The sequence below is a fragment of the Triticum aestivum genome, chromosome 2B (genome assembly GCF_018294505.1).
Source record: "Triticum aestivum cultivar Chinese Spring chromosome 2B, IWGSC CS RefSeq v2.1, whole genome shotgun sequence".
In the NCBI taxonomy this organism is placed as follows: domain Eukaryota; kingdom Viridiplantae; phylum Streptophyta; class Magnoliopsida; order Poales; family Poaceae; genus Triticum; species Triticum aestivum.
This window is the reverse complement of record NC_057798.1, coordinates 28,769,994-28,789,686: the sequence shown is the minus strand read 5'-3', so window position 1 is coordinate 28,789,686 and position 19,693 is coordinate 28,769,994.

Here is a 19,693-nt window from a genome sequence, read left to right as displayed (position 1 = left end):
TATAAAATGGGATAAATATTTTAGTGTACTTGAAACAAGAAAAAATTCAATGACAGATCTGGACTAAACGAACAAGACAAGTATACAGAGACAATAGTGGAAGATGTTAAATCCTAATTAAACCAGATAACGAACTGTAGTGTACATTCAATTCAGAAATAGTAAATTTTCAGCAGCAGATTCAGAATTGGACTGGCATTTAAGAACGAAATCAAGAACTTTGACAAACTAAATACTCTTTTCAACGGACATGTAAAAGCTTCCACTAGTTATATGCAAGAACATGCATACACAGGACATGAAGAACAACATCCAATAAAAGTCTCCATCGATCCAGTCACATAGATCAAGCAATTACCATGCAGCAACTTAACATCACACACATAGCAGCCAAGAGAAACATGTATATTACCTCCTTAGCCTGCTTGTGGTCGCATTCCTGCTTTTTCCATCGACTTGTCCACTTCCAACTGCATACATAGAAGCAAAGCTTTTTCAGCAATCAACCATCATAGTCATTGATAGGTTTAATCATAAGAAAATAAGAACAAAATCTCACATGCTCGTATGGCCACGCGATACATCGCCCTTGAGCTTGCCCCATGGTGGTCATGTTCCCAACACCACGAGGTAGTATAGCATCCCTTTTTATTACATAGTTCACGGAAACCTCACAATATTCAGAGCCAAGCTCCTGACCACCTACCTCTTTTCTCCGATCAATTGACAGAATGGTTGCTTTTGTTGGGGAACGTTGCAGAAAATTAAAAAATTTTCCTACGGTTTCACCAAGATCCATCTATGAGTTCATCTAAGCAACGAGTCAAGGGAGTGAGTTTGCATCTACATACCACTTGTAGATCGCGTACGGAAGCGTTCGAGGGAGCGGTGATGATGGAGTCGTACTCGACGTGATTCAGATCACCGATGACCAAGTGCTGAACGGACAGCACCTCCGCGTTCAACACACGTACGGTACGGGCGACGTCTCCTCCATCTTGATCCACCAAGGAGGAAGGAGAGGTTGAGGAAGACAGCTCCACCGGCAGCACGACGGCGTGGTGTTGGTGGAGAAGCAGCACTCCGACAGGGCTTCGCCAAGCACGTATGGAGGAGGAGAGGTGTTGGGGAGGGGAGGGGCTGCGCCTTGGCTTGTGAGTTCAGCCCTCCCCTCACCCCTCTATTTATAGGGGAAGGGGCAAGGGGGGCCGGCCCCTCTAGATGGGATCTAGAGGGGGGGCGGCAGCCAGGGAGGGGGGACTTGCCCCCGAAGCAAAGGGGGGCGCCCCCTCTAGGGTTCCCCCCCAACCCTAGGCGCATGGGCCCAAGGGGGGGGGCGCCCAGCCCTCCAGGGGCTGGCTCCTGCCCCACGCAGCCCATGTGGCCCCCCCCCCGGGAGGGGTGGCCCCTCCCGGTGGACCCCTGGAACCCTTCCGGTGGCCCCGGTACAATACCGATATGCCCCCGAAACTTTCCGGTGTCCGTTTGACAATTTCCCATATATAAATCTTTACCTCCGGACCCTTCCGGAACTCCTCGTGACGTCTGGGATCTCATCCGGGACTCCGAACAACATTTGGTAATCACATACAAGTCTTCCTAATAACCCTAGCGTCACCGAACCTTAAGTGTGTAGACCCTACGGGTTTGGGAGACATGCAGACATGACCGAGACGGCTCTCAGGTCAATAACCAACAGCGGGATCTGGTACCCATGTTGGCTCCCACATGCTCCTCGATGATGTCATCGGATGAACCACGATGTCGAGGATTCAGGCAGCCCCGTATACTATTCCCTTTGTCAATCAGTACGTTACATGCCCGAGACTCGATCGTCGGTATCCCAATACCTCGTTCAATCTCGTTACAGGCAAGTCACTTTACTCGTACCGTAATGCATGATCCCGTGACCAAGCACTTGGTCACTTTGAGCTCATTATGATGATGCATTACCGAGTGGGCCCAGAGATACCTCTCCGTCATACGGAGTGACAAATCCCAGTCTCGATCCGTGTCAACCCAACAGACACTTTCGAAGATACCTGTAGTGCACCTTTATAGTCACCCAGTTACGTTGTGACGTTTGGTACACCCAAAGCACTCCTATGGTATCCGGGAGTTACACGATCTCATGGTCTAAGGAAGAGATACTTAACATTGAAAAAGCTCTAGCAAGACGAACTACACGATCTTGTGCTATGCTTAGGATTGGGTCTTGTCCATCACATCATTCTCCTAATGATGTGATCCCGTTGTCAATGACATCTAATGTCCATAGTCAGGAAACCATGACTATCTGTTGACCAACGAGCTAGTCAACTAGAGGCTCACTAGGGACATGTTATGGTCTATGTATTCACACGTGTATTACGATCTCCGGATAATACAATTATAGCATGAATAAAAGACAATTATCATGAACAAGGAAATATAATAATAATGCTTTTATTATTGCCTCTAGGGCATATTTCCAACTGTCTCCCACTTGCACTAGAGTCAATAATCTAGTTACATTGTGATGAATCGAACACCCATAGAGTTCTGGTGTTGATCATGTTTTGCTCGCGAGAGAGGTTTAGTCAATGGATCTACGACATTCAGATCCGTATGTACTTTGCAAATATCTATGTCTCCATCTTGAACATTTTCACGGATGGAGTTGAAACGATGCTTGATGTGCCTGGTCTTCTTGTGAAACCTGGGCTCCTTGGCAAGGGCAATAGCTCCAGTGTTGTCACAGAAGAGTTTGATCGGCCCCGACGCATTGGGTATGACTCCAAGGTCGGTGATGAACTCCTTCACCCAAATAGCTTCATGCGCTGCCTCCGAGGCTGCCATGTACTCCGCTTCACATGTAGATCCCGCCACGACGCTCTGCTTGCAGCTGCACCAGCTTACTGCTCCACCATTCAACATATACACGTATTCGGTTTGTGACTTAGAGTCATCCAGATCTGTGTCGAAGCTAGCGTCGACGTAACCCTTTACGGCGAGTTCTTCGTCACCTCCATAAACGAGAAACATGTCCTTTGTCCTTTTCAGGTACTTCAGGATATTCTTGACCGCTGTCCAGTGTTCCTTGCCGGGATTACTTTGGTACCTTCCTACCAAACTCACGGCAAGGTTTACATCAGGTCTGGTACACAGCATGGCATACATAATAGATCCTATGGCTGAAGCATAGGGGATGACACTCATCTCTTCTTTATCTTTTGCCGTGGTCGGGCATTGAGCCGAGCTCAATCTCACACCTTGCAATACAGGCAAGAACCCCTTCTTGGACTGATCCATTTTGAACTTCTTCAAAATCTTATCAAGGTATGTGCTTCGTGAAAGACCTATGAGGCGTCTCAATCTATCTCTGTAGATCTTGATGCCTAATATATAAGCAGCTTCTCCAAGGTCCTTCATTGAAAAACACTTATTCAAGTAGGCCTTAATGCTGTCCAAGGATTCTATATCATTTCCCATCAAAAGTATGTCATCTACATATAATATGAGAAATGCTACAGCGCTCCCACTCACTTTCTTGTAAACGCAGGCTTCTCCATAAGTCTGCATAAACCCAAACGCTTTGATCATTTCATCAAAGCGAATGTTCCAACTCCGAGATGCTTGCACCAGCCCATAAATGGATCGCTGGAGCTTGCATACTTTGTTAGCATTCTTAGGATCGACAAAACCCTCCGGCTGCATCATATACAGTTCTTCCTTAAGGTGCCCGTTAAGGAATGCCGTTTTGACGTCCATCTGCCATATCTCATAATCATAGTATGCGGCAATTGCTAACATGATTCGGACGGACTTAAGCTTTGCTACGGGAGAGAAAGTCTCATCGTAGTCAATCCCTTGAACTTGCCGATAACCCTTAGCGACAAGTCGAGCTTTATAGATGGTGACATTACCATCCGCGTCCGTCTTCTTCTTAAAGATCCATTTATTTTCTATCGCTCGCCGATCATCAGGCAAGTCAGTCAAAGTCCATACTTTGTTTTCATACATGGATTCTATCTCGGATTTCATGGCTTCTAGCCATTTGTTGGAATCTGGGCCCGCCATCGCTTCTTCATAGCTCGAAGGTTCACCGTTGTCTAACAACATGATTTCCAGGACAGGGTTGCCGTACCACTCTGGTGCGGAACATGTCCTTGTCGACCTACGAAGTTCAGTAGCAACTTGATCCGAAGTACCTTGATCATCATCATTATTTTCCTCTTCAGTTGGTGTAGGCATCACAGGAACATTTTCCTGAGCTGCACTACTTTCCCGTTCAAGAGGTAGTACTTCATCGAGTTCTACTTTCCTCCCACTTACTTCTTTCGAGAGAAACTCTTTTTCCAGAAAGGATCCGTTCTTGGCAACAAAGATCTTGCCCTCGGATCTTAAGTAGAAGGTATACCCAATGGTTTCTTTAGGGTATCCTATGAAGACGCATTTTTCCGACTTGGGTTCGAGCTTTTCAGGTTGAAGTTTCTTGACATAAGCACCGCATCCCCAAACTTTTAGAAACGACAGCTTAGGTTTCTTCCCAAACCATAATTCATACGGTGTCGTCTCAACGGATTTAGACGGTGCCCTATTTAAAGTGAATGTAGCTGTCTCTAGAGCGTATCCCCAAAATGATAGTGGTAAATCGGTAAGAGACATCATAGATCGCACCATATCCAATAGAGTTTGATTATGACGTTCGGACACACCGTTTCGCTGAGGTGTTCCAGGCTGCGTGAGTTGTGAAACGATTCCACATTTTCTTAAGAGTGTACCAAATTCGTGACTTAAATATTCTCCTCCACGATCCGATCGTAAGAATTTTATCTTTCGGTCACGTTGATTCTCTACCTCATTCTGAAATTCCTTGAACTTTTCAAAAGTCTCAGACTTGTGTTTCATTAAGTAGACATACCCATATCTACTCAAGTCATCTGTGAGAGTGAGAACATAACGATATCCTCCGCGAGCCTCAACACTCATTGGACCGCACACATCGGTATGTATGATTTCCAACAAGTTGGTGGCTCGCTCCATTGTTCCGGAGAACGGAGTCTTGGTCATTTTGCCCATGAGGCATGGTTCGCATGTGTCAAATGATTCATAATCGAGAGATTCTAAAAGTCCATCAGCATGGAGCTTCTTCATGCGCTTGACACCAATGTGACCAAGGCGGCAGTGCCACAAGTATGTGGGACTATCGTTATCAACTTTACATCTTTTGGTATTCACGCTATGAATATGTGTAACATTACGTTCGAGATTCATTAAGAATAAACCATTGACCATCGGAGCATGACCATAAAACATATCTCTCATATAAATAGAACAACCATTATTCTCGGATTTAAATGAGTAGCCATCTCGTATCAAACGAGATCAAGATACAATGTTCATGCTCAAACTTGGCACCAAATAACAATTATTAAGGTTCAAAACTAATCCCGTAGGTAAATGTAGATGTAGCGTGCCGACGGCGATCACATCGACTCTGGAACCATTCCCGACGCGCATCGTCACCTCGTCCTTCGCCAGTCTTCGCTTATTCCGCAGCTCCTGCTGTGAGTTACAAATATGAGCAACGACACCGGTATCAAATACCCAGGAGTTACTACGAGTACTGGTAAGGTACACATCAATTACATGTATATCAAATATACCTTTGGTGTTGCCGGCCTTCTTATCCGCTAAGTATTTGGGGCAGTTCCGCTTCCAGTGACCCTTCCCCTTGCAATAAAAGCACTCAGTCTCAGGCTTGGGTCCATTCTTTGACTTCTTCCCGGCAACTGGCTTACCGGGTGCGGCAACATCTTTGCCGTCCTTCTTGAAGTTCTTCTTACCCTTGCCCTTCTTGAACTTAGTGGTCTTATTGACCATCAACACTTGATGTTCTTTCTTGACTTCAACCTCTGTTGACTTCAGCATTGAAAATACTTCAGGAATGGTCTTCACCATCCCCTGCATATTGTAGTTCAGCACAAAGCTCTTGTAGCTTGGTGGGAGCGACTGAAGGATTCTGTCAATGACCGCCTCATCTGGGAGGTTAATGTCCAGCTGGGACAGGTGGTTGTCCAACCCAGACATTTTGAGTATGTGCTCACCGACAGAACTATTTTCCTCCATCTTACAACTATAGAACTTGTCGGAGACTTCATATCTCTCGACCCGGGCATGAGCTTGGAAAACTAGTTTCAGCTCCTCGAACATCTCATATGCTCCGTGTTGCTCAAAACGCTTTTGGAGCCCCGGTTCTAAGCTGTAAAGCATGCCACACTGAATGAGGGAGTAATCATCAGCACGAGACTGCCAAGCATTCATAATGTCTTGGTTCTCTGGGACGGGAGCGTCACCTAGCGGTCCTTCTAGGACATATTGTTTCCTGGCAGCTATGAGGATGATCCTCAGGTTCCGGACCCAGTCCGTATAGTTGCTGCCATCATCTTTCAGCTTGGTTTTCTCTAGGAACGCGTTGAAGTTCATGTTGACATGAGCGTTGGCCATTTGATCTACAAGACATATTTTGCAAAGGTTTAAGACTAAGTTCATGATAATTAAGTTCATCTAATCAAATTAATATAATGAACTCCCACTCAGATTAGACATCCCTCTAGTCATCTAAGTGTTACACGATCCGAGTCGACTAGCCCGTGTTCGATCATCACGTGAGACGGACTAGTCATCGTCGGTGAACATTCTCATGTTGATCGTATCTTCCATACGACTCGTGTTCGACCTTTCGGTCTCCGTGTTCCGAGGCCATGTCTGTACATGCTAGTCTCGTCAAGTTAACCCTAAGTGTTTTGCATGTGTAAAACTGTCTTACACCCGTTGTATGTGAACGTAAGGATCTATCACACCCGATCATCACGTGGTGCTTCGAAACGACGAACTTTAGCAACGGTGCACAGTTAGGGGAGAACACTTCTTGAAATTTTTATAAGGGATCATCTTATTTACTACCGTCGTTCTAAGTAAACAAGATGCGTAAACATAATAAACATCACATGCAATTATATAATAGTGACATGATATGGCCAATATCATATGGCTCCTTCGATCTCCATCTTCGGGGCTCCATGATCATCTTCGTCACCGGCATGACACCATGATCTCCATCATCATGATCTCCATCATCGTGTCTTCATGAAGTTGTCACGCCAACGACTACTTCTACTTCTATGGCTAACGCGTTTAGCAACAAAGTAAAGTAATTTACATGGTGTTCTTCAATGACACGCAGGTCATACAAAAATAAAGACAACTCCTATGGCTCCTGCCGGTTGTCATACTCATCGACATGCAAGTCGTGATTCCTATTACAAGAACATGATCTCATACATCACAATATATCATTCATCATTCATCACAACTTCTGGCCATATCACATCACAAGACAATTGCTGCAAAAACAAGTTAGACGTCCTCTAATTGTTGTTGCATCTTTTACGTGGCTGCAATTGGGTTCTAGCAAGAATGTTTTCTTACCTACAAATAACCACAACGTGATCTTGTCAACTTCTATTTACCCTTCATAAGGACCCTTTTCATCGAATCCGCTCCAACTAAAGTGGGAGAGACAGACACCCGCCAGCCACCTTATGCAACTAGTGCATGTCAGTCGGTGGAACCGGTCTCACGTAAGCGTACGTGTAAGGTTGGTCCGGGCCGGTTCATCCCACAATACCGCTGAAGCAAGATTAGACTAGTAGCGGCAAGCAAGTTGACAAGATCTACGCCCACAACAAAATTATGTTCTACTCGTGCAATAGAGAACTACGCATAGACCTAGCTCATGATGCCACTGTTGGGGAACGTTGCAGAAAATTAAAAAAAATTCCTACGGTTTCACCAAGATCCATCTATGAGTTCATCTAAGCAACGAGTCAAGGGAGTGAGTTTGCATCTACATACCACTTGTAGATCACGTACGGAAGCGTTCGAGGGAGCGGTGATGATGGAGTCGTACTCGACGTGATTCAGATCACCGATGACCAAGTGCTGAACGGACAAGACCTCCGCGTTCAACACACGTATGGTACGGGCGACGTCTCCTCCGTCTTGATCCAGCAAGGAGGAAGGAGAGGTTGAGGAAGACAGCTCCACCGGCAGCACGACGGCGTGGTGTTGGTGGAGAAGCAGCACTCCGACAGGGCTTCGCCAAGCACGTACGGAGGAGGAGAGGTGTTGGGGAGGGGAGGGTTGCGCCTTGGCTTGTGTGTTCAGCCCTCCTCTCACCCCCTCTATTTATAGGGGAAGGGGAAAGGGGGGCCGGCCCCTCTAGATGGGATCTAGAGGGGGGGCGGCGGCCAGGGAGGGGGGACTTGCCCCCCAAGCAAAGGGGGGCGCCCCCTCTAGGGTTCCCCCCAACCCTAGGTGCATGGGCCCAAGGGGGGGGGGCGCCCAGCCCTCCAGGGGCTGGCTCCTGCCCCACGCAGCCCATGTGCCCCCCCGGGAGGGGTGGCCCCTCCCGGTCGACCCCCGGAACCCTTCCGGTGGCCCCGGTACAATACCGATATGCCCCCGAAACTTTCCGGTGTCCGTTTGACAATTTCCCATATATAAATCTTTACCTCCGGACCCTTCCGTAACTCCTCGTGACGTCCGGGATCTCATTCGGGACTCCGAACAACATTCGGTAATCACATACAAGTCTTCCTAATAACCCAAGCATCACCGAACCTTAAGTGTGTAGACCCTACGGGTTCGGGAGACATGCAGACATGACCGAGACGGCTCTCAGGTCAATAACCAACAGCGGGATCTGGATACCCATGTTGGCTCCCACATGCTCCTCGATGATGTCATCGGATGAACCACGATGTCGAGGATTCAGGCAACCCCGTATACTATTCCCTTTGTCAATCGGTACTTTACATGCCCGAGACTCGATCGTCGGTATCCCAATACCTCGTTCAGTCTCGTTACAGGCAAGTCACTTTACTCGTACCGTAATGCATGATCCCGTGACCAAGCACTTGGTCACTTTGAGCTCATTATGATGATGCATTACCGAGTGGGCCCAGAGATACCTCTCCGTCATACGGAGTGACAAATCCCAGTCTCGATCTGTGTCAACCCAACAGACACTTTCGGAGATACCTGTAGTGCACCTTTATAGTCACCCAGTTACGTTGTGACGTTTGGTACACCCAAAGCACTCCTATGGTATCCGGGAGTTACACGATCTCATGGTCTAAGGAAGAGATACTTAACATTGAAAAAGCTCTAGCAAAACGAACTACACGATCTTGTGCTATGCTTAGGATTGGGTCTTGTCCATCACATCATTCTCTTAATGATGTGATCCCGTTGTCAATGACATCTAATGTACATAGTCAGGAAACCATGATTATCTGTTGACCAACGAGCTAGTCAACTAGAGGCTCACTAGGGAGATGTTATGGTCTATGTATTCACACGTGTATTACGATCTCCGGATAATACAATTATAGCATGAATAAAAGACAATTATCATGAACAAGGAAATATAATAATAATGCCTTTATTATTGCCTCTAGGGCATATTTCCAACAGCTTTTGCCACTGGGATACTATGATCTCGATAAACATTATACAGGATCACATCCTTTCCTTTCTGAGTAAGCATGAAAAAGAACTCAGATAAGCGAAAGTGTCTTTGTCATCCTAAACAAAAAAGAGCAACAAAATATAAACAAAGTACAATCAGACCTGCTGATTTTTGTGTGTCATTGCAACTTCCTTACTTTGTTATGTGAGCCCTGTTGCCTTCTTCTTTTGCAAAATGGTTGCGTCCTTCTCTTGCAACACCTCATGTTGAGCGGTACTAGAAAGTACAAAGTTTTTCTGAGTGGATGCTGTTAACTTCTTTTGCAAGAGTGCTTCTTGAGCCTTCTTATGCAAAATGGTTGCTTCTTTCTCTTGCCGCACCTCATGGCTGCGGGTGGCAGACTCTACACTCTCTTCATGCTCATACTCCCCTTCATGTTCATACCCCCCTTCATGTCCATACCCACCTCCATATCCACCTTCATATCCATCTTTATGTTGATATCCACCTCCATATCCATCTTTATGTCGATATCCACCTCCATATCCACCTTCATATCCATCTTCATGTCGATATCCACTTCCATGGGCACCTTCATATCGATAGCCACCACCATGGCCACCTCCATATCCATATCCAGAGTGAGACAAGTCATACTCTTGATTGAACTGAATATTTTGCTGCACTTTTGATTGTAACAGTCTCCTCATTTGTTGAAGTTCATCCTTCAGAGTTGTAACTACTATTTGGAAATTATTCTCCATTTGATCTACACGCTCGACAAGAATTGCATTTGCTTGCCAAGCTTCTTTTGCTTCTTCCTCAGCCATTTGAAGCTTCGTGAATTTCAGCTTTCTAGTACCCGGCATGCCCAAACCTGCAGCACTTGGTCCTAGACCTATACACCTCACATACCCATTCCTCTCCTTTCCCGCGACATGCGAGAAGAGGTCACCTTGCTTGATGCTTTTTTCTAAAAGTTCTGGACGCTCATTTGACTTTTCTTCTATCTTTTTCTACAAGACAGAACATATGATCCATGAACACATCAGCAACATGGTGTCTACTAAAGACTATAACTCCAATGTTCTAGAGAAAAAACTAACAAGTCCAAAGCCTAAAGATTGTTGCAACTCAAAATACTTACAAACATAGTTGCTGCAGCCACACTTGAAGGGGCGCCAGTCTTCTTGCACGTGTGTGTTTCTATAAACAGTTCATGTATCTGAGGGGGATATCCATTCTTCTTATGCCAGATTCAGCGGAATTACTACAACAGGCCAGACACTATAGGATAACTTCATTGTCCTAAATGGATTAAAACCATCAGATCCTACAAGCAGCCTCATGTTGCGACTATCTTTAGCAAAATCTGGATATTTGCCATCAAAGTCCTTCCAAGCAGGTGCATCCGCTGGATGCCTTATTAGTCCATCTCTTGTACGTTCTTCAGCATGCCATCTGCAGTCCGCTGCACTCTTTGTGGACACAAAAAGGCGTTGTAGCCTCTTATTTATTGGAAAATAACGAAGAACCTTCCTTGGGACCTTGTGTACATGTTTCCCACCAAGACTATTCTTTTCAGATTTCCACCGAGAAGTTTTGCATGTAGGACAAATATCCTTATTTGCATGTTCCTTCCAGAACAAAATGCAATCATTCTCACATGCATGAATTTTTATATAACCAAGCTCAAGGCATTTTATCATCTTCTTAGCTTCATAAAAGTTTTTGGGTAGCTTTGCTGTTGGAAAGGCCTCTTTTAGCAACTCTAGCAGTTTGTCAAAACTTTTATCACTCCAACCTCCAAGAGATTTTGTATGGAGTAACCTAACAACAAAACGTAGCTTTGAGAAGGTTGTGCACCCTGGATAAAGCTCCTCCCTATCATCAGCTATGAATTGTCGGAAAGCATCTTCATCCTTCTTTTTCTTCTCTAGAAGAGGGTCGACACCCTAAGGCTCTGCATCCTGGTGACTTGGATCCTCCCCACTAGTACCATCACTAAAATCCCCATTTTGATGCGCTATATCTTGAATCATTTCAAGCATCTCATCATAGTCATCTAAGTCAATCTCCTCTTGAAAATCATCAGGTTGAACCTCATCATGGTCACTCTCAGATGCAAGAGATGATGATGCTTCCCCATGATATATCCATCGTTTGTACCCATTAATAAACCCATCGCATAACAAGTGCTCATAGACAACATTAGCTTCAAACCAACAATAGTTCAAGCAAATTCTACAAGGACATAGTATAGTGTTCCCTCTTGCTGAATGCGTAAAAGCAAAATCTATGAATTTCTCTACCCCGTCTATATATGCTTGTGTATTTCTAGCTTTATCCATCCAACTCTTGTCCATTCTTGACCAGTTTCACTAAAATTGCCTAACATGCGAGAAAGTATACTTCTATTAAGGAAAAAAAATCTAGTAACAAAGTGTCGATCATCAATATCTAGTACAGGCAACAAGAAATACAATACGAGAAGAAATGCCATCACACAACAAAATATAATTAACTGAAACATGTCATTTCTGAAAATACAAATACCAAAATAGAAATAAGAATGCCATCATCTATATAATAAAAGCATAGAACATATTCTGTACACATCTCGTATTTGGCAAAAGTCAAACAAACATGGTACTACCTTGGGGCATTAACTAAACAAACAAAGAACTTAAATAACTAGCTTTCTTTCATCTCAAATTAAAGTGAACTCCAAAGCTCAACTATACAACTTAGTCAGGTGTCAAAAAATCTAATTAAGGTATGCACTTGTTAATCAGCAATGGTCCCTGTTCTTTTATCTGAAGGGCTACTAACAGTAGTAGTGTTCATTTTTTGACAAGCAAATAACCTTCAAACGTGTTTGACTCATGGTTTTTTTGTTGTTATTATATCAAAGCAATTAAAACTTGATGCTTTGTTCTAACTGACAGAATAGTTTAGTGCTGCTACTTTTCAACATTATTTTGAGCACAAGCTTCAAAGGGCAGGAGGTGTTCTAGCCATCGGCAAGGAAGAACAAACGAATTCACTGGGATCAAACTAGCAATGTAGTCTTAGGGGCTTTGATCTCAAGATCCATAGCTGCACATTCAGAACAAAAGAAGGCAACAAAATTGTTATGAAACCTCACCAGCTGTCAAATGAAGTACAGTAGACTCGATGTTCAGTAGGCAGAGCTGCGGACTGCTGCTTCAGGGGCTTGTCGAGGAGGTGCCTGCTCGCTGGAGAGGAGGGCCAATGCGCGGTCTGCTGCTTCAGGGGCTTGTGGAGGAGCAGACCCGTGACTTGGTGCTCGCCTGCTCGGTGAAGCCTGCTCGGGGAGGAAACATAGCTCGATCTGGAGTGCGGTGACGACGACAGTGGCTGACAGCGGCTTGGTGGCCGGCGGAAACAGAGCTCGGGAAGGAAAGAGCTCGGTCTATTGGAGGGCGGTGGATCGCTGGTGGCGGCGGCGGCAGTGGATGGTCGGTTGGGGGCGGCGGCAGTGGTTGGTTGGGAGCGGCGGCGCCGGTGATGGATGGATGGTTGGGGGCGGCGATGGCTTGCAGAGGTGAGGGGTGGAGGAGCTGCGGTGGTGAGGGGTTACGCCGGCAGCGGGGGTGGGGGGGGGGGGTACGCTGGAGGAGGTCTGAGCGGAAGGCAGCCGCGCGCCGGCGGTGAGCTAGGTTTTGGGGGCTGCGGCGACGCGCGGTTGATTTGGTGGAGGCGCAGGATTGGGGATCGATTTGGGGGAAGCTTTGCGGGTCTCTATGGTCGCGGGAGGGCCGGCGCGTCTATTTCACAATGGGCCAAAATTTTCGTCAAGTCGCGCGCTTTTTCCTAGCTGGCACGTGCTAGCTAGGCCGTTTTCCTGTTTCGCGCCAAAGACGGTCTCCGGCATGGGCCGGCAGACAGTGGGCCGTGATTTAGTTCCTCCGGCAGATTATGGGCCGTAAAGATGCCGGCAGTGCACGTGCCGTTGTTGCTGTAGTTCTGCCGGCAGTCAGACCGCCCTAAGATGCTTGTAGCGGCAGTAACAGATGTCCCAGCAGATGGATTGCCCTTAGGCAGATTTTTCTCCCGACAGTTAACTGCCCCCAATCAAGCGTTGTGGTGTAGTGTATGTGATATGCACAATCATTTTGTATGCATTTAATTATTTTCTTTGATAAAAATTATATCTACATATGATGATTACTAGTTAGACATTTATATTAAGGGCCCCGAAGGATCCCGGATTATAGTTTTCGCCTCGGCCCCCCAAAATCTCAGGACCGGCCCTGCACGGATGGAGTTGGTTCTATAGGACTGGGCGACTGGCCCCAATGGCTTTTGCAAGTCCTCCAATAAATGAACACTAAGCATAGTTCATTTGTTAACATAGATACCCTATGTAATTAATAGCCATACAATTTATGTTCTAACTTTCCCGCCCAGCTATTTGAATTTAAAAATTTAAATATGAAATCTATTTCCTAAATGATAACCTTTTTATGGAAACACCTAACTACTCCATCTGTCCCATAATAAAAGAGTGGTCCCACAATATTTTTTTGAAAAATCACGGGGGGGGGGGGGGGGGGGGAGCTCCCCACCTGAATATATTTCTCAAGTTTGTAACCCATCGTTCGACCGATTACAAGGTGAAATTACATAAGCATGTGTAGTCGTGATAAGAGGTAGGCACGCCATAAGGAGGCGGCCTGCTTTTGCTCTGGTTTCTTCGTCCTGTGAGTCCAGAGCATTAGATCATCAATGATTCTTCTAAGAGTGAGGATGCTATGATGGTTTTGCTGCTTGAAGGTCATGGCATTTCTTGAGTCCCAAATCCTCCATAAAATGATGAGGAGGATTGAGTGCCAGGCTGCCGCATCCAGTTGAGAAGGTAGGCGGCAGTCCCATAGTTCGTCGATATTTGCCGAGGGTGATAGGCCTATCCGTTGCCAGATCCTCTGAGTGAGCGGGCAGACAAAGAACAAGTGTGAGCAGTTTTCACCATTGAGTCCACAACGGGGACATAGCGCGTCGGAGACCATGTGCTTGCGGAGTAGGTTCCACTTGGTGTTTAGGCGATCCCTGGACAATAACCATGCAAAAATCTTCACCCGTGTTGGGACGCATGCAGACCAGATGGGGATGGAGTGCATATCATGTTCAACGGCATCACCCATGGACAGCGAGTAGGCGGCCCTGGTGGAGAAGCGAGAAAATCGGCTATTTGCCACTTTCAATACGGGCCTTTGCAGAATTGCCACTCTCAACATTAGCTTTGTAAAAATGCCACCCAGCTCATGTGCACTTTGATTAACATGCCATTTTCCCCTTTTCCATTGCTTTTGTTTTTATTTTCCATTTTCTAGCACCTGAAAGGGCCAAAGTACCCCTGATGCTGTCTACAGCTATCTACACATATTTGGAATCAGATCAGAACGCTTGAAGCAGACGAGTGCATGCTGCCCGCCAAGAATATCGTGTTGGGCGCATCCCTGATTACCTGGACGTCTTGCTTTAATCGTTGGACGCTGCCCATTTCCTGTCTCCTTGCATTCTCCATCTTCACAACTTGGGCACGCATCCGTCTCCTCCAACAGCTGCTGCTGCCAACGCGCGAAGGGGAGGGCGAGCTGCGCTGGCGCACGCAGGAGTGGGCGAGCACTGGCGGCGAGCTGCGGTGGCTCGTGTAGGCATCCGCGAGGCTGTGCCGGTCCATGCAGACATGGACGAGCACCAGCGGCGAGCTGCAGGCATCGGCACGGCAAGGGCGAGCACCGGCGTCGACCTGCGGTTGCTCACACGGGCATGGTCAAGCTAGGGCGGCGAGCCGCGGTGGTGCGCGCAGCGTGGGCTAGCAACATCGGCGACCTGCGGTTGCTCACACGGGAGTGGTCCTGCTAAGGCGGAGAGCCGCGGTGGCGCGCGCAGGTGTAGGCTAGCAACGGCGACGACCTGCGATTGCTCACCCTGGCGTGGTTCAGCTAAGGCAGAGCATCGCTGGCTCGGGCAAGCATCAACGAAGTACAGCGGCGAGCAACTTGACGACAAGGATGAGCTAGTCGAGCAATCCCCATCCAACCAGTACACAAACACATCGGATCAGGTTGAAATATCCAAGGGCACTTTGGTCCTTTCAGTTGCCAAAAAAGGAAAAAGAAAAAGAAAAGCAATGGAAACTGGGAAAATGGCATGTTAATCAAAGTGCACACGAACTAGGTGGCATTTTTACGAAGTCAATGTTGAGAGTGGCAATTTTGTGAAGCCCCATGTTAAAAGTGGCAAATAGCCGATTTTCTCGTGGAGAAGCACAGGCCACCAGAGAGGTAGCGTTCGTCTGGTCTAGGCGACCGTTGGAAATCCTACAGGAGAGACAACACAGAGCACAACTCGGCAGTAGCATTAGAGGTTAGGCGGTTCCGTAGGATTGAATCTAAACCATAGTTAAAAAACAGTAGCCACACGAGCGAGGGGTATAGTGGTATGAGAGTAGAGGCAGTGGAATAAGGTAGCGAGAGGTGTCTGGTGGATCCATTTGTCTAGCCAGAAATATGTGTTAGTGCCAGAGTTTGTGAGTACAAAGGAGATGGCATGGAGGGCTGGTAGTTGCTGGTTTATTGTTCGGCAGATAAATGAATGACTATTTTGAGGTGTGATGAGGGCATTTGCGTGTTGCAAAGTGATCCAGTCCAGCCATGGAGATTGTTCTGGACGGAGAGCTTTTACAGCGAATTTCATGAGCAAGCATTTGTTCTTTTTATGCAGGTTTTTTAGGCCTAGACCACCACACATTTTTGGTTTACAGTCATTTTTCCAGGCAACTAAGCATTGAGCACCAGTACAAGTTTCCTCTGCAGCCCAAAAGAAAGCATGTCTAATAGAATCTAGGGTTTTAAGAACGCTTTTGGGAATGAGGAAGACGGGCATGAAATAGACCAAGATGGAATCTAGGACTGCGGATAGCAATATTAGTCTGTCTCCTTTGGAGAGGATCTTTGCCCGCCAACCTGTTAAGAATTTTCGACATCGTTCGATGATAGGTAGGAAGGCGTTTGAAGGCAGTCGAGTGGGTGCTAAGGGGAGGCCTAGATAGATCTAAAGGAAGGAGGAGGTTGTGCATTGCATGGTGGATGCAATGGATGCGGATAGTATAGGTGTGACATGCATAGGCACTAACGTTGTTTTGGTGAAGTTGATAGTGAGGGCGGTTGCCCGAGCGAAGTCCTGTAGGATGTTTTTTAACTGTTGGGCGCCGTCATTTGATGCTTTAGCAATGATTAGGGTGTCATCAACGTATTGTAGGACAGTTGGCGAGAGATGTGAAAAAAGCGGGTGGCTGAGGTGTGATAGATTGCAGTCTTGCTGTATCATTTCCTGCAGAAGATCAGCAACGATGATGAATAGGTAGGGTGAGATGGGGTCACCCTGTCGGAGGCCTTTTTTGCAGTTAATCCAGTTACCGGGGATCCCATTGAGCATAACAGCAGTTTTTCGGGTGGAGAGAAGGTCGTGGATCCATGCAGTGAATTTTTGCGGGAAACCATGGCAGTTTAGTATGGATATAAGGGAGTCCCAAGAAAGTGAGTCGAAAGCTTTGCTAAAATCTAACTTGATTACCATTGTTGGTGCCTTTCTAGAGTGGCAGGCACCAATGAGGTCGGCGGCGTAAATAAAGTTTTCTGCGATGCTACGGCCAGAGATGAACCCAGTTTGGTTAGCATGAACCAGCAGCAGAATCAGAGGTTTTAGCCTGTTAGTGAGCACCTTTGCAACAGCTTTTATAGGGCAGTTTTGAAGCGAGATGGGGCGGTAGGCGTCGGGAGTGTTTGCCAGATCTTTTTTGGGGAGCAGAATTAGGTGCGCTCTATTTAGGCATTCAGTTTGTGCATTGAGGTTTTGGAAGTCCAACATGAAAGAAAAAATAGGAGCCTTAAGAAGGTTCCAATATTTTTTGTAGAAGAGCAGGCCGAAGCCATCCGGTCCGGGGCTAGCGAGAGGGTTCATTTGGAGAAAGGCATCTTTTATCTCTTCGGGAGTAAAGGGAGAGTCAAGTGAGGTAAGCTGCGGTATGGCCTGGGGGTAGTATTTTTGTAGGTGGAAAGGCCAAGAAGTGGGGTGTGTGGTTCCAATAATCGTTATGAAGTGGTCCTTTAGTATATTCATTTTTGATCATGAGAGTGGAACTCATTTCCATCTGCAAGGAGGGAGGTTATAGTATTTTTCGGAGGCGTTGTGATGCCGCAGCATGAAAGTACTCGGAGTTCTCCTCGCCGCCTATTGCCGCTCTGACTTTGCCACGTGGTTTCCATAAGGCCACTTTTTCGGCAAGGGCTGAGTGAAGTGTATCGGAGACGACAATGCGGAGCAAGTTTTCGGCTTTTGATAGAGGGCGAGCCTCTTCTTTGAGATCAATGAGGTTTATGATTTGCTTTGCAGCTTGCTCACGGTGGAGTGCAGGTGATCTTTTTGAGGCCCATTTTTTTAGGGCGCATCTGGTTTTTTTGAGATTTTTTGCAAGGGCAGTTCCGGAGTTTGTTCTTGTGTTTGAGTGGTGACTTTGTGCCCAACATGTTTGTATTATTTTGTGGCATTCGGCGGTTAGAGTCCACGCAGATTCAAATCTGAAGTGGCGGGGTTTTGGGACCGTTGTTTGGATATTTATAATTAGGGGGACGTGATCGGATGTGATACGTGGAAGCGATGCCAGAGTTGTATTAGGGAAGCAATTGTTCTAGGCTAGGTTAATAAAAGCTCTGTCAAGTCTTTCCAGGGTTGGGTTTGCTCTTTTGTTAGACCAAGTAAAGCGTCTATCAAGCAGTGGTAGCTCGATTAAAGCGAGGTCGTTGATCATAGCGTTGAAAGCATCAGCTTCGCGTTGGTGAAAATTACGGTTATTTTTTTCACTAGGAAAGCGGATTTGGTTAAAGTCGCCTGCAATGAGCCACAGGATTTGGTCATTTTCTTGGATTTCTCTGAATTCGTCGAGGAAGTCTTGTTTGTGATTGTGGTTTGAGGGCGCATATACGTTTGTGATAACAAAGGGTAGGGGGTGGGCGCGTGATGTGAGTGTACTGCATGTGGCAAAAAGGTGGTTGGAGTGAGAGATTAGGGAGAAGTAGTTTTTGTTGAAAGCAGAGACGATTCCGCCGGCCGATCCGTCTGCTGGTTGGAAGATTTTTTGGTCTAGAGATCGTGGTAAGAAGGACCTAAATTTTTGTTCGGTGATCTCATTTAGCTTTGATTCTTGTAGGAGGGTGCAGTGGGGATTGATATTGATCAGATCAGAGAGGACATTAGCGCATTTAGATTCATCGCCTAAACCTCTCGTACATTCCAGGAACAAGCAGATAGAGTTGTGTTACTCATAAGTAACCGAGGGGACATCTAGACTTAGACAAAGTGAAAGTAGGTAGAGGATACATGCGAAATAGTAGTGGATAGGTGGAGCAAAAGAACAACTGCTCCAGACACACGCACGCAGGAATAAGTAGACCCTTTGAGTAGGGCCGCGATAGGGACGGGCGATCGTCGTCGGGACGCCGCATGGGCTTGTACGGCAGCATTGGCACTTCATGGCGCGACGTCAGCAACATCGGCATGAACGTTGTCGTCAGCATGGGCGATGGAGGCAGCCGCCGCGTCGTCGGCACCGCACAGCGTAGCGATTTCGGCAAGGGCAGCAGCCGAGGCTGGAGGGGCGTCGGGGATGTCGAGGCGTGCATCGTGGATGGCGTCTTTGAGCGCCTTGGCTACGTCAGAGGCGGAGAGGCGTGCGGCCCGGGCACGGACAACTTTCGAAGTCATGTCAGTGAAGATGCGAGGCTCCTTGGTAGCGAGGCGAGAGCTCCGGCGAAGGATCATAGCCTTATCCGCCGATCGCTTGGCGCTGTGATGCAGCTTTCGGAGCACGCTGTCGTGGAGGGGGGGGGGGTCTGCACAGTCCGTTGCCAGAAGCGTGGTGATTAGATTGTGAGCGAGTGGACTTGCAGGAGTAGTAGAAGGACAAGGTAAAGCTATAGCCATACCAGAGGAGGATGCCCCAGTCGAGAAGGAGATGGCGGACACGTCGAGACCGCGAGGTGAGGAGGTGGAGCTGTCGTACGGGCGAAATGCTGACGGCAGCTGCATGGCAGAGGGAGGCATCTGGTCGCCCAGGTTGTCTTCGTTGTGGTTTGGTTCTGGCGTCGG